This window comes from Pseudorca crassidens, chromosome 21, assembly GCF_039906515.1.
Source record: "Pseudorca crassidens isolate mPseCra1 chromosome 21, mPseCra1.hap1, whole genome shotgun sequence".
In the NCBI taxonomy this organism is placed as follows: Eukaryota; Metazoa; Chordata; class Mammalia; order Artiodactyla; family Delphinidae; genus Pseudorca; species Pseudorca crassidens.
In genome coordinates, this window is record NC_090316.1 from 16,699,793 (window position 1) to 16,714,584 (window position 14,792).

The 14,792-nt window shown below is 45.2% G+C and overlaps 1 protein-coding gene across 4 annotated transcripts in view; it reads left to right on the forward strand.

The window, feature by feature from the left end:
• Positions 1 to 14,792, forward strand: part of PRAG1 (PEAK1 related, kinase-activating pseudokinase 1) — a 49,076-nt gene that overhangs the window by 9,048 nt on the left and 25,236 nt on the right. The window lies entirely within an intron of this gene.

Sequence of the window (14,792 nt, forward strand, 5' to 3'; positions counted from 1 at the left end):
GGCTTTTCCCTCCAAATCCTGAAATTCCCCGTTTATTTAAACGTGGAAAAGAAGGCTCCAGGAGGCTATGCTACAGAATCTCAAGAGGCAACGAGATGGGGAGGCCAAGGAGCAAGGGCTCCTGAATTGGGACCATGATGGCGGTTAGGCTTTGGGGCCAAAAGCAGAGTAGCAGGAGGTGCTGCACATGGTTTGGAACCCTCAGATGTGGGTTTTTAAAGAAAAAAATATATATGTAGTTTCATGGTAGCATGCTGAAACTGAAAGCTCTCTCCACTGCTTCACTGCTCTCAAAGGCCCGAGTTTAAAGTCCGGTTTAAAGTCCCTCTCAAAGGCCCAAGAAAAACAAATGCCTTTTTTAAGGTATTGAGTTGTGCATGGAGTTCAAATTCTGGGGGGTAAAAATGGCCCTCTATTAGAGCAGAACTGATTCCTATCAGGGAAAGGAGCAACCTGCTGTTTTTCAAAAGCTGACAGCCTTTCCGAACAGACTTTCCTTCAGTCGGGTCATCTCTGTTGGTTCTGTTTTAGCTCATGTGCCTCCAGGTTGATGTCAGAAGCGGGGAACTGACCGCAGGGGGAAGCGGCTGTGACACTTGACTTTGAACATCAAAGCATCACGGGCTGTGATGCGTTCTAACGTGGGCTTTTTCTGGCACCGCTACTTTATTCTGGTATCGAGTTGGGCGCCTGCTATGCGGAGTAGACAGCCATCCTCCAGATCGTAGGGCGACCGCAGGCTCTTGGGCTACAGTTTTCACTCCCTAAATGAATGAGGCAGCTCAGAAGAGCTCCCATTTATATGGCATTTACTATGGGCCAGGCAGGGAGCTAAGAGACTTAGACGTATTAACTCATTTGATGCTCAGAATAGCTCTAGGAAGGAGGAATTACCATCTACAGATGACGAAACAGAGATAGGAAGAGCTGAGTAACCTGCCAAGGTCACACGGCCATACGTGGCAGTCTGCTTCCAAAGTCTATGCTTCCAAACACCTAGGGCACATCAGCCGGCTTAGGGAGCAGGCAGGGCATGCGAGTAAAACGTGGGCATTGTATCTGTCTGCCTCAGGCCTGGGAAGGCTGGTGGAAAGCACTGGCTTTGGAGTCAGAAAATCGAGTTCATGCTGTGCCTGTCTCACCTGCAGGTGAAGTGATCTTACGCAAGCCGCTCGCTGTGAACTCCACTCCAAGTCATTGTCCAAAATGGGCTAATAATAACAATACATTTGCAGCACCCCGTTGTTGAAAGGCTCTCGAGTGAGATGAGCAGAATCCAATGCAGAGATTAGTTATGTAGGCAAAAGCCGCCGCAAGCTGTTGACAGTGGCAGGGACACACACACCCTGTAGGAATGGGCCTGGCCCGATCCCAGGAACACCACCTGAGCCTTGGGGAAGGAACTAAAACTTTCCTGGTGAGAATCATAATGTTTGGAGAAACCCCGGTCACCCACTGTAACAATGTGACTCAGGTAGAATGTTCGTTAGCATCTGGGTTGATTGCGATCAAGTTTGGGGGCCAGTTTTTTATGACAAAACCACTGGATTATATAAAACATAAACCAGGTGGGAATCTCAGAGGTTCTAGGTGCCAGCTCTTAAAAAAAAGTTTTTATTTTCAGAACTTTGGGGAGAAAAATCTAGGAAATAAAATTAGCGTAAGGGAACACAGAAAAAAGAAAAGAGCATCTGGTACCATTTAAAATAAATCAAACTAGTATATATATATTCATTTGAGGAAGATTTTTCAAGCATTACCAACATTCTCTTTTGAATCATCACATCTTTCCCATGAGGAGATAAGAGGGCAGGCTCAGGACCATAAATTGACTTTTGTTTCTGGAACTCGGTACTGTACGTACTGAATTCCTTTGAGGAGGGTGTCAGGAACCCACAGCCTTCAAACCTAGCCGTGTGGTGGCACATCAGAGTATTGATGAGAATGCAGCCCACAGTTGATCCAGGACCGATACCAGCACCACATTGGTGACTGTTGCAGGCTGATGTCAGTTTTCCAAGGTGGAGAAATGCTGGAAGGTCTTTGAGCGACATCCCAGGTTAACTTAATTTCTTCACATGGGTCATCTGTTCAGTGGGTCCTGTTTCTAAGGATCAAGCTCACCTGTGAACAACGATACCTGCTGTCACGATGTGTATTATGTACACTCACAGCTCTAGAGAAGGGGGCTGCTGGATGCAAGGTGGTGTTACTCTTTACTAACACTTACTTAAGCAGATCCACCTACTTTCTTGGGCCATTATGGAAGAAGAAAGAATCATGCTCCTACGGTCCTGTTTTACAAAACTGACTCACTTGGCGGGAAAAAAAAATAGATGTCGAGAGTGGCTTGGCTTTCCTGTGGTCTTGTTTTGAATGGTTGGCAGTAGCTTATCTGTCTGTTTGGAGATATCATCCTCTGTAAACTCCCATTAGGGTTCCTGAGGAAACTCTTGCTGTAACGCCATGTAGGACGAAGGCTCTCAATACTCATTTAATGCCTGAAAGCCATTTAGAGGTGTTTAAGTATATGCCCACCCCTCCTCCCGGGCAGGTAAGGGTCCTGGGTCCTTCTTTACCTGCTGCTGCCCAGGCAGCCTCCTACCTGTACAAGCTCACACCTACTCAGCCTGACTGACCCCACTGAGTCTGGGTCACCCCTGCTCCACTTCAGAGCAGAGTTGGAAGGTGAGGGTCAACAAATATTGCTGGTTAGAAAATGAAAACCTGCAGGAAGGAAGTGCGGACTTCTTAGTTTAAATGTCACGTTCAAGACTTAAGGCAGTTTAATGAGAGCAGCCAGTGCCTGGGGGAGTAATTAAGATGCGAAAAAATCAAATTTATTTCTGCCTTTTATTTCCTTGTGGATGCAAACTGCGTTTTAAATGACTTATGGCTTTTGAATGAGAAGGTCAGTTGAGGGAAAATCATCTGATTAGTGCAGAGCAGGCATTTCACAAAGAAACCCCAAATTAGGCTGGTAGACCTGAACTCAGAGGTGGAATTAGAGGACAACAGGCGACTGAGAAATCAGACAGGTTTATAGGGTTTTAGTTTCCAAATGGTCTGGCCCCAGGTGAGACTAATCAAAAGAAGGAAACGTTTCCCCAAGAAAGCGAGGGATGACTTTGTTTTCAAGTTATCACTCATGCTTATTGTAATTTTAACCCAATAGTACTAAGTTCTCCTCCTCCTCTGCAGGGATTCTGGGGGCAGAGACTGAGTCTGTCCTGGACTTTCGTTCATTCCTAATTTCCCTCCCTCCCTCCCTTCCACGTGGCTTCTCAGCAGACAGGTGGTGATGGTGTCAAAGATAGAGGTCTTTTCTGCACTCAGAAGTGGCCACGTTGCTATCCAGAGGAACCAAAACGACTTCATTGTGTGGTCTCTCAATCACATGATCTCTTAGCATGACCTTGAGGATGGGAGTCAGATGAGTGAGATGGGTCATTGTCTCCAGACCCCATATCCAATCTGATGAAACCTCCAAATGCTTTATTCCTGAAGCCCTTTCTACTGTAGTGGATTACAATGGGATGGCAACAATTTACGAAGAAATCCCACACTCTTCATGTACAACAGGTTTTTCTGGGTGGCATTCTGAAGATCACAGTTTGTATTGGAAAGCACTGTATGTGCTTCAAGAATCTTCTCTATGTTTAGCCTTTTTGACAAAACTAAGTCAGCTGGAGGTCGAGTCAGTCCAGGGGAGACTGAATACTGGGCATACTTCAGGGGGAGAAATTGCCTTCCACACCCCGCCCCCCTCAACACACACACAAAGTTTGGCAAACAGAACAAAGCACGTGTATCAACAATACAAGTTTATACCCTGCTCCATGCCAGAGGGAAATTACTAGTTGGCCTCTTCCCATGAGTTTGTGGGTAGAACCTGACATGGGACATCTAGTGATGCTGAAGCAGGGAGAAATCAAATTGATTCCTATCTTCCTATTCTGTAATTTTTTAAAAAATCACTGATTTTCATATATATGAAATATTTACAATATTCTCTCCATTTTTGAGCAGGCATCCATGGTGAAGGTTAGGGATTAGAGATTCTTTATTTTATTCATCAGATATCTACTAATTGCCTACTTTCTGTTACACTTTGTGCAAGGTGCTAAAAAGCCAGTGACTGGGGTTCTGCCCCTTAAGGCCCCTGAGGGTTGAGTTGGTATGAATGAAATCGGCAGATGTGCAAAATGACCACGAAAGGTTCACTGCTGCTTTGATTGCTTTTGATGAGACTGTTTACCATAGCATCTGGCCTCTCACCAGATTCCTTGTTCTATTCAGTAAGGCCAAGGTAAGCTCGGCTTGGTGTCCAGGAGTAATGAAAAAATAGTCCTTCCTTTAAGGTCCTTTGACCTGATACAAGATCACACATAGTACAGCATATACATAACCATTTATTAAAAAAAAAAAAAAATCCAGATGCTCCTTGAAGGTGAAAAGCAGGCTTAACCATCTGTCATCCCAAAATATCCTGTTTGATGCCGGGCACGTGTAGATGCTCAAGAAATTTTTATCCAATAGACAGTAGTAGGCAGAGGCCATACCCTGTTTATTTCATCATGGCCCAAAGCACCTAACTTTATGTTTTGCGCATGAAGAAATATTGGAAAAGGAACAAGTAGCATCATTAAATACTTGTATCAAAGTATCTTTCTGACGCCCAGGTTTCGGGTGGCCCCAGTGCTCTTTTCTTGCCTCTGTTTTGGCAGCTAATGCAGTGTCTTGAACTAAACTGGATTCATATTCATATCTCTCTGAAAGCTTGTAAACTCTTGGGAGTACAGGAACCACGTTTTATACATTTTCCTTTGACTTTCCCATAGGATACCTTGGGACATAGTAGGTATTCAATAAAAGATTATTGAATTAGGGGGAAGAAAGGCCAGAGGGAACTACAGATCTTGGCCTTATTTTTTACTGGACACCCCATTATAATTCTGTGGCCAGCCTTGCTCAATAGAACATTGTCGCCTTGAGTTAAAGAAACTGAAGTTAATAATTATTAATGCCTCAAGGTGGGCAAACACCATGAGGGCACAATGCATCCTTTCATGGATTAATTACTCTCCAACGATTGTACATTTGCTCTTTTTTTTAAAGCTGAGCAGGTGTGTGGAGCCCAGCCCTCTCTTGCCACAAGAATGTTCCTTTCAGGCAGTAATCACCTAAGGACATTTTTCCCCACCCATGAAATGCAAGGAATTCTAGGGTGTGGTTTAATTTCTCTGAGAATAGATTTTCCGTGCTTTCCGAGGTGGGTTGGGAAACACAAGCATGGGCCATATGATCAAGCCCCCTCTGCCCATCAAGTGATCAAAGGGACTTTGTTCCTAGAATAGCCAGCCTACCTTTGAGGTGTGGAACTCACACCTCTATTCTCTATTTGTAGTGCAAGAAATTTGTTGTTTGGCGATCATGAAAAGGCTTGCGTTTCCCTCTATCAGGGTAGATAGACCAACTACAGAGACTCCTCAGCAGCCATTTCTGCAGCTAATACTTTTCAGAGTTTAAGATGAGAGTCTTCATCCTCTGTGCTAAAATCGCTCATTATTTCTTTCTATTGGCTTTTGAGCAGATCCCTAAAAATGCTGGGTATTAAGGGTGTTCGTGCAGTTCCCATACAGCTCTGTAAAATGCCCTGCTTCCACTTTTGTCTGATGCCCTGGACAGTTTATCCTCTGTAGTTTTTTAACAGGCAGACTTATATAAACAAGTGTTCTCCATTGGGGGCAAAGGGGAAGTTCCAGATTAAAGACTACTTTAAAAAAATCCTTCCCTTTTTACTCAGATATTTTACTCTCCAGTTAATTTTAGTATCTGTCACTATCAAATGATCCCCCTGACTTCCTGTCGGTTTGGTTTTTAGCCGTTTCGTGCCCACTTATGCACGTGCTATAAAAATTTTCCCTAGAGTTTAAAACTTGTGTTTTAGGCCCATAATTGGCGGTGTGTGCACCGTATGTCCCTGAGTTGTAGAAACCCTCCAGAATGGCTCCTGACTTCAGGAGCTCTGTAGACAGTCAAAATGAATGAAAATGCAGCCACCTTGGATAAAACCATGAATGGTTGAGATAAATAGACACATGAATTAGTAATAAGACCTTGAAGATCAGGAAGAAAGGGAAGAAGAGTCCTTGGAATGTTAAAATCAGTCATAGTGAGGAGGTCACTTAAAATAATCCTTACGAATGTGTGCAGATCAAAAGGAGGGTTTTGTGACTGCATATTCTCGCACCACAAGTTAGGTTGCATCCTCCACACCAGCTGCAATCAGTTGGAGTACCAGTATGCAGCTCTTCATGGAAAACAGTGAGGCCACGTGCCCACCCTGCAGGAGAGCTTGCCATCATCCATTAGTACTGTCTGCACGTTATACGAGGGGGGAGTGCAGACATGTGTGCCAGCTGCTTGCCAATCCAGCTTCAGAATCTAAAGTTTACCATCGGTGATGCAAAATCATTGGTGGTCAATAACTGTTTCGTATACTAATTTAAAAGTTCATACCTGGGAGGGGTGTGTGGTCTGTCCAGCCCACATGGCCCAAAGCAAAGAGTTTGCAGAAGATGGTCTTCCTTTCTGATTACAGCCTCAATTTCAGACTATTGTGCCAAAATGTTTGGTTTTCTCTTAATGAGTGACTGTGAATATTCTGTGAAGTTTAATGAGTGATTATGAATATTCCAGGCATTTTGGGAAGTCTATTTTAGTAAAAAACAGTTACCGTTAAGTCTAGTATCCAATATTTAAAGTATTATTTCTCCTTATAGACCTTAAATTTACATTTTCGGTCCTTAAATCTCATTAAACAATGAATTTTCACTTAGCCTCACCCTCTTTGACTTATAGCACTGACTTTCTGTGTCCCAGATTGAGGGGTAAGGGTTAGGAGGTATGTCAGAATCTTTTGGAGGAATAGTTTTTGTAATTGGAAATTAAATATTATAATATAAATTTAAATTTTGGAAATTGAAGACAAATTATTGTTTTCATAATTAATATTACATATAATTTTTCCAAGTCTTTTTGACTGGTGGCAAGTTAGGCCATCTTTTTTTTTTTTAATAAATTTATTTCTTTTATTTATTTCTTTTTGGCTGCGTCGGTCTTCGTTGCTGTGCATGGGCTTCTCCCTAGTTGCAGCGAGCGGGGGCTACTCTTCATTGCGGTGGCTTCTTTTCTTGCGGAGCACGGGCTCTAGGTGCGTGGGCTTCAGTAGTTGTGGCATGCGGGCTCAGTAGCTGTGGCTCACGGGCTCTAGAGCACAGGCTCAGTAGTTGTGGTGCACGGGCTTAGTTGCTCCGTGGCATGTGGGGTCTTCCCAGACCAGGGCTTGAACCCGTGTCCCTGCGTTAGCAGGCGGATTCTTAACCACTACGCCACCAAGGAAGCCCAAAGCCATCTTTTTAATAAAAATGTTCAACGTGAGGACAAAACGCATCTTCCTAGGTAAGAAAGTAGAAGAAAACCAGAACAGGAATATTCACTGATCTGTTATGTTTACTTGGTGACCTGCCTTCAAATCTCTCAAAATGCCTTCTCTATATTTGTGTTCTCTTGAAACAGGGAATTGTCTGTGCAGTAAATCCTAAATCCAGCCCCTTGATCCAGCTTCTTGGCCTACCTTAAATACTGGTCTGCGCTTCCTGTGAAAGCAGGGAAAGCTAATGAAAGACTCTTCCAACAGTACAGAGTCTGAGACTTTCTTGGTGTTGATAGTCATTCAATCACCCAGTATTGAGGACTTGGTGTAAGTGGAGCTAAAACGAATTACTCTGGACAATTAAGTATGAGACCACACTGTGTCCCCATGGTCTTCATTCCTGAGCCATGCCTTAGGGTAACACACACAGACCAATTAGGGGCATATACAGTGAAGATCTTTTTTTTTTTAATTTTCTAATTTTTTTAAAAAATTTTGTTTATTTATTTATTTTTGGCTGTGTTGGGTCTTCGTTTCTGTGCGAGGGCTTTCTCTAGTTGCGGTGAGTGGGGGCCACTCTTCATCGCAGTGCACGGGCCTCTCACTGTCGCGGCCTCTCTTGTTGTGGAGCACAAGCTCCAGACGCGCAGGCTCAGTAGTTGTGGCTCACGGGCCTAGTTGCTCCGCGGCATGTGGGATCTTCCCAGACCAGGGCTCGAACTCGTGTCCCCTGCATTGGCAGGCAGATTCTCAGCCGCTGCGCCACCAGGGAAGCCCCAGTGAAGATCTTTACAACATTGCTTACAGTAGCAGGGAGTTGGAGCAAACCCAGGTATTCACCTCTACGGAAACAGAAAAGTAAAATGTGTGTGCGACGAAATACTTAACAGCAGTCTTGCTTTGGAGAATGGGAGGTCCAGTGAAAGGATGGCCAGGGAGCCGCAAGAGCTAGCTGGTCAGGAAGCATGCGTTAATTGTGGTCCCAGTCTGCACGGTTTTGTGCTTTCCTAGAGAAGCACTGGGCTGCCTAGTGAAGAGTGAGGATGTTTGGAGTTACCTAGTTTGATATTTTGATTTATAATAAGAAATCTACATTTGGTCTTCCTCCCCATTGCTGGCACAGAGCTCCTAAAACCCTTGGAATTTCCTAAGTGCTGAAAGCCATAAAGGTGTCTTTTATTATGTTAATGAGCTGACTTTTGGACCCCACCTAAGGATGAAGCCGGTTGCCAGGGGAACCAATCATGTAATTAGGGTCGGTATTTCAGTCTTACCCCCCACTACCACCTCCAGGGAGGGGAGAGGGACTGGTGGTTGAATCTGTCTCCAGTGGCCGATGATTTAAATTATTTAATCAGTCATGCATACGTAATGTAATGAAGCCTCCATAAAAACCCAAAAGGACAGGCTTCAGAGAGCTTCCAGGTTGGTGAAGCAAGTGGCACAGGTGGCCTGTGGGGCACTGGGAGAGGGCGTGGCAGCTCCCTGCCCTTTCCCTATACCTTGCCCGAGGCATCTCTTCCATCTGGCTCTTCCTGAGTCATGTGCTTTTAATTTTAAGTAAAATGTTTCTCTGTGAGCTTCTGCAGCCAGTTTGGAACCTCCAACCTGTCTAACCCTAGCCGGTCATCTGCAACAGAGGGCGGTCTTGTGGGACTGAGCCCTTAACCTTGTGGAACCTGATGCTGTCTCTGGGTAGATAGTGTCAGAATTGAGTTGAATGGTAGAACACCCAGCTGGCGTCTGAGAATTGATGGCGTGGGGAGCACACCATCCCATGTTGGAATTGGGTGACCAGAACCCTTACCTGGGGTGGGGAGGGTTCAGCTAAGTGTGTGGACAGGAGATGAAGCTGTTGGGGAGCAGGTAAGAGGGTGCTGACAAACTGACCCAGGAGTAGGAGGGGAACCTTATCCTTATTAGGCAACAGGCTGGACCGAAGTGGAGAGTAGAGAAGTAGATCATCCTAGGAGCTCAGTTACAAATAGCCCGAATCTCCCGAGTCAGGAGAGTAGGAATGAAATCTAACATAAATACATACAGATTTCTTAAGCCCAATAGCTGGGCTCAGAAGCTGGGCCAACGAAGTGGACTTGAAGCATTTGCTGAGTCAAGAGAAGGAGGGAAAGATCATTCTGAAAGCAGGGTTGCCGAAATCAGTAGTCTAGATACAAAAAGATTCTGGCCAGGCAGAGATCATTGTGGTGGATTGATTCCAACAGGAATAGGTCAGGACTAGAACAGCGGCGATTCCCAGGTTGGTGAGCAACAACTCAGTACAGTTTTAGTTCAGTCCATCACTGGAAGTCTTCTGTGTGCTAGAGGGTGGGGAGGTGGTGTGAAGGGGGAAGGAATCATGGGAGGTTCTTTTTTTACAGCGGGGAGGCAGGCTAATATAATAAAAGAGGTTCTTCTGTTTTTAAATTTTTGTGTAATGGAGCTAAGCTACCTGGTCATCTGAAGACTACGTCAGCCCCTGAACCTGGAGCTACACTACCGTTTATCAAGCTCTTGAATGTGTAGATTCAAACTGAGGTCTGGATGACAGACAAGTCAACTCTTCCTAGTTATTTTAGAATAATGCATGTCCTCAAAGAATCACCCTGATGAACTTTCTTTTTTGGGTCTCTTCAAAGTACCAAGAGAGTGAAATCTCTAGCCCATCCATTTTCTGCTTCTATCCAGGTAGCAGAAAGAATTACTGGGTTTGCTGGAGACTGCTGAAGTCTTCTCTCTGTCTCTCTCCCCATCTATCCATCCATCCACCCATCTTTCTGTATAACCAGTACCTTCTATGTACCTGGTGCTGCTTTTAGCGCTTTTTAAATATTAACTCATTGAATCTTCCTAACCACTCTCCTTCCCCACAATGAGGTAAGTAGTATTGTTATCTCCATTTTATGGATGGGAAGCTATAGCACAGAGAGATTAAGCGTCTTTTCCAAGACACCCAGCCAGTAAGCAGTGGAGCAAGGACCCCAAACCCAGGCAGCGGAGCCCCAGTGTTCATGCTCTTAACTACATCAGTGGCCTTCCTGGGTGACTCTGAAATCTGTCTGGGAAGCTATTCAAATGCTTACATTGCTGTTGTTCCCAAAGGCTCCAGAGGGTCCTTCCACGCTATGCTGGCCTGTGGGCAGGGCAGCTGGTGGGAGGGGCCCCTCTGTGGATTGCAGTTGTTCAGTCTTTACTTCCAGTGGTTATTCATCGTCTTCTTTCCCATCTGCCCCTGTGTGAACAGATGTAAGAGCTTCCACCTTGGCTTAACAGGCCAGGAGTTGAAGACTTATTGTTCTCAGGTGACGGGATTGGAGGTGTAAGCGTAGCGGACCAGGTGATGGAGTCCAGCCGCTGTGTTCTTCCGTACTCTCTTACTTGCTCTCAACAGCTGGTATCCCCATCCTCAGCCTTAGCTGAAACCTCCCCACGCTTGGTGGTTGCAAACATCTGCCCTTCTCACTCCTGCACCAGAACCTCCTTGGGGAAGGACACAGCCACGCAGACTTGCGGCCACAAATAAGAGACTGATTTTCCAAGACAGGAAAGGTCATCTTTTAAAACCATTTGTGTCTCTCAACGCCAAAGTATATCTGTGTATAGTCAGGGCAAATGGCTCCAAATTTCCATTTGACCAATTTAAGCATTTTTATCCATTTTTATACTAGCTAACTAGTAACCTAAAGATGTGTGTGTAGGTGCAGGCGTGCGTGCGTGCGTGCGTGCACAGGCACGCTTACCACTATCTTTAAAAATAAGCGTGGCTTGGGCTTCCCTGGTGGCGCAGTGGTTGAGAGTCCGCCTGCCGATGCAGTGGGACACGGGTTCGTACCCCGGTCCGGGAAGATCCCACATACCGCGGAGCGGCTGGGCCCATAAGCCATGGCCGCTGAGCCTGCGCGTCCGGAGCCTGTGCTCCGCAACGGGAGAGACCACAACAGTGAGAGGCCCGCGTACCGCAAGAAAAAAAAAAAAAAAAAGGCTTTATTTCTATTTTTAAATGGTTTCCACTGAATGCAAAGCACATTCATTTTTGGGTTGAACCAAAGGCTTTTTCAGCTTGAAGAGCCCCAGCAGTCACCAGTGCATTAACTGCAAATGCAAATTAACAAGTCTGCACCGTGGGGACCGTAAAGATCATCTGACCCAAAATGAAACTGATTTCCTATCTTTATACATGCTAATAAATCAGCGGGGAAACCTGCCCCAGAGCAGACTGGATCCTTTAGTTCCTTCATTTGGCACTTAGACACTTGCAAAATAACTCCCATAGCATCTTCATCAAAGAGCACTAAAGATAAAAACAATAAGAACCTTTCTGGCGCAGCTATCTGCCTTTCTCATCCCATCTCTTGAAAAAAAAATTTTTTTAACTGCAAGATTGTGTAAATTCAGGATATTTTGGGACTGTTATATTTTGTAGATATGAGAAAGGTCCAGCTTTGCTGAGGGCTGTTGTTTACTCAGTGTCCCTGCCTCTTGCAAGTTTTGCCCCTTTTGCAAGTTTTGCTGGGCAAGTGTAATTCTTTTCTTAAAGGAAACATTTATCCTCCTAGATGCCTCCCAGTTATTGAAACAGAGGCAGATAAACTTAATCAAGAAGTATTTAATAATTACTCTGTGTTCCAGCATGTCCTGACTATGACACAGCTCCTCAAACAGTTTATAATTGTGGTGGCAACAAGCCTATTTCACATGAAACAGAGTAATCTAACCAGGATTATAACCAAATGCTTAGTGATGTGAATCAGACTGTTTGGTGTGAGTTCCAGAGGGGACAGACCAGTCAGAGAAGATTGAGATGGTTTAGGAAGGGTTTTTAGGTGAGTGATCCTGCTGCTAGGTCTTGGGGATGGAAAAGGTTTGAAGGGGAGAGAGAATGTTTTCCTCTGTGCCAAGGTGGGGAAAGGACAGGAATGCAGGGTGCTTTGCGGACAGTGGGAGACTAGCCCCATTAGAGCAAAGTATATATGAGCATAAGTAATAGGTATTGATTAACCAAAATGGTGATAATTTTTTTCCAAACTAAAAACTAGGCATATATTCTAATGTACAGACCGTGTGGGGAAATATTTGAAATAGGGAGTGTCAAAGAAAATCCAGGGTGTGTGTTTCTGTCACCATAGAGGACCAGAGCTGATCTAGTATGGCTGCCAAGGTCAAGAATACTTACAAGAGCTCCGTGTAGGGCTCTTCAGGGTTGGTCATCATTATGAGAGTAGAATTTTGGAAAGATTTTGAGTCAGGATGATCTGCCCCAAGGCTGCAGATCTTTTTGGAAGATGTGGCTTGAACCCTGTATATACTTTTTGAAAGGAGATTGATCAATATTTATCTACCAGGTTGTAGATAAATATGTTTTTAAATTTATTTATTTATTTTGGGCCGCATTGGGTGTTCGTTGCTGCCCGCGGGCTTTTCTCTGGTTGTAGCGAGCAGGGGCTACTCTTCGTTGTGGTACGTGGGCTTCTCGTTGTGGTGGCTTCTCTTGTTGCGGAGCATGGTCTCTAGGCGTGCGGGCTCAGTAGTTGTGGCGCATGGGCTTAGTTGCTCCGTGGCATGTGGGATCTTCCCGGACCAGGGCTCGAACCCGTGTCCCCTGCATTGGCAGGCGGATTCTTAACCACTGTGCCACCAGGGAAGGGTTGTTGAAGCAGGGACAGTGTCACCTCTACTCACTATTGTACGCACAAGACCTGACACAGTGCCCGGCACGCAGCAGGCAGTCAATATTTATTCGTTGGAAAATCTGAGAGTCAGAAGAGACAGGATGGGGGATGCACTGCAGGTCCTACAGGCATAAGATAAATAAAAACGGGGTGCTCTTATTCACCAAGCAAACCTCGTGTTTTAGCTCAAATCACTGAATGATTTTGACTTTAGGATGTGGCCAAATAGTAGAGAATGAATGGGGTGAAACTGAGTGTATTTGAGAGGGTATTTGAATTGCTTCTAATGATGCAGCCCAACAGGACAATTGGAGATTGAAAGCTGCAGGTCACAGAGGCAAAGCCGTCCCTATTTTCCTGTGCTTTTGCAGGAAGTGCATTTTATAGAAAAGTCAGAGAGGAACTGAGGGGAAACGGAGAGCTCTGAGCTGGTGAATTCACAGCGGTCTGACAGGGCACTCTCAGCCGCCTCTGAAGCTGACCCTTCATCCTCAGGGCTGCTCCGCGGGACCCCACGGTCACTGGCACGGCCCATCCCCAGGCTCTGGGGGGCCATGCGGATGATCACAGCACCGCAGGCTGGAGTCCGGGATGGTAAGAGGCTCTCATTCTTTGATTTAGGCATGACTTGATTTATTCGCATCTAAACCAGTCTGTTTTCACTTCTTGGTAATGTAAACAAGGTATATAGAGTTTTCTAACGTGTTTGTGCTTTCAGAGCTACCCGCAAGGGCTTCTCCAAAAGGCTAAACTTAGCAGTGAACTTGCCCAATCCAAAGACTGACTGGGTGGTGTGATTGTGTACCAGGGTCTGGAGAGCTAGTCTAAAACTGCGTGCGGGCATTGTGTGACTTTTCATATCTTCTGCTCCAGAAGCAAAAAGTTTTCAACCAAATGGATGTGAACTAAACCAAAGTCGGCCGTGAGAATGAAAATGTGCCTCTGTCACACTTTAAGTTGTGCTGCCGTATGAGGATTCTAGCAGCCATGTGAAGTTCGAGATACAATCTCTGACCCACACTGGGGTCCAGTATCCGTTAAAAATTTTGGACATTCTGAAAACTCAGGGGGTATTTTTAGACTCGGCTTTTTTCCTACAGATGAGGAAGTCTGGCAGATGGCTCTTCCGGCTGGATTATTATTATTTTTTGCAGCTTTCTACTAATACAGTATGGAGAAAACTCTGGCAAGGCTTCTTTCTCCAAGGACAATGGGGGGAAAAGCCATTCTGCAAACACCGGGCAGCAGCTGCAGGGCTCAGGTCTCTAAGGACGCTGTGCCACTGGCTGTGTATTTCACGCTGCTCTCCTGTGACTGTGTCTAATCAACGTGGGGAGGCAGGGAAGGAAGTCTGAGCAAGAGCAAGTCATTTATCACAGCGCGGAGCAAAGACATCTGTGCGGGCCGGGCTCTCTCGCTGCAGCTGATAAGAGTTATTTGCCACCCAGAGAGGAAAGACTAGATGTGGTTTTGGGCCCATGAAGCCACTTCCTTAAATCACATGACATCAGTTCATCTTATAGATGGTTTGCACTGGTTTTATGAAAGGCAAATCAAACTATCATTAATGAGGGAAAAGTGCCTGTAAAAAAGAATAAGTATAGTCTTGTTATGCGTTGCTGAGTACATTCGGATAGACCTTGGCCTTGCATCTGACAGAACAATCCATTAGGGCTCAGAAAAGTCAC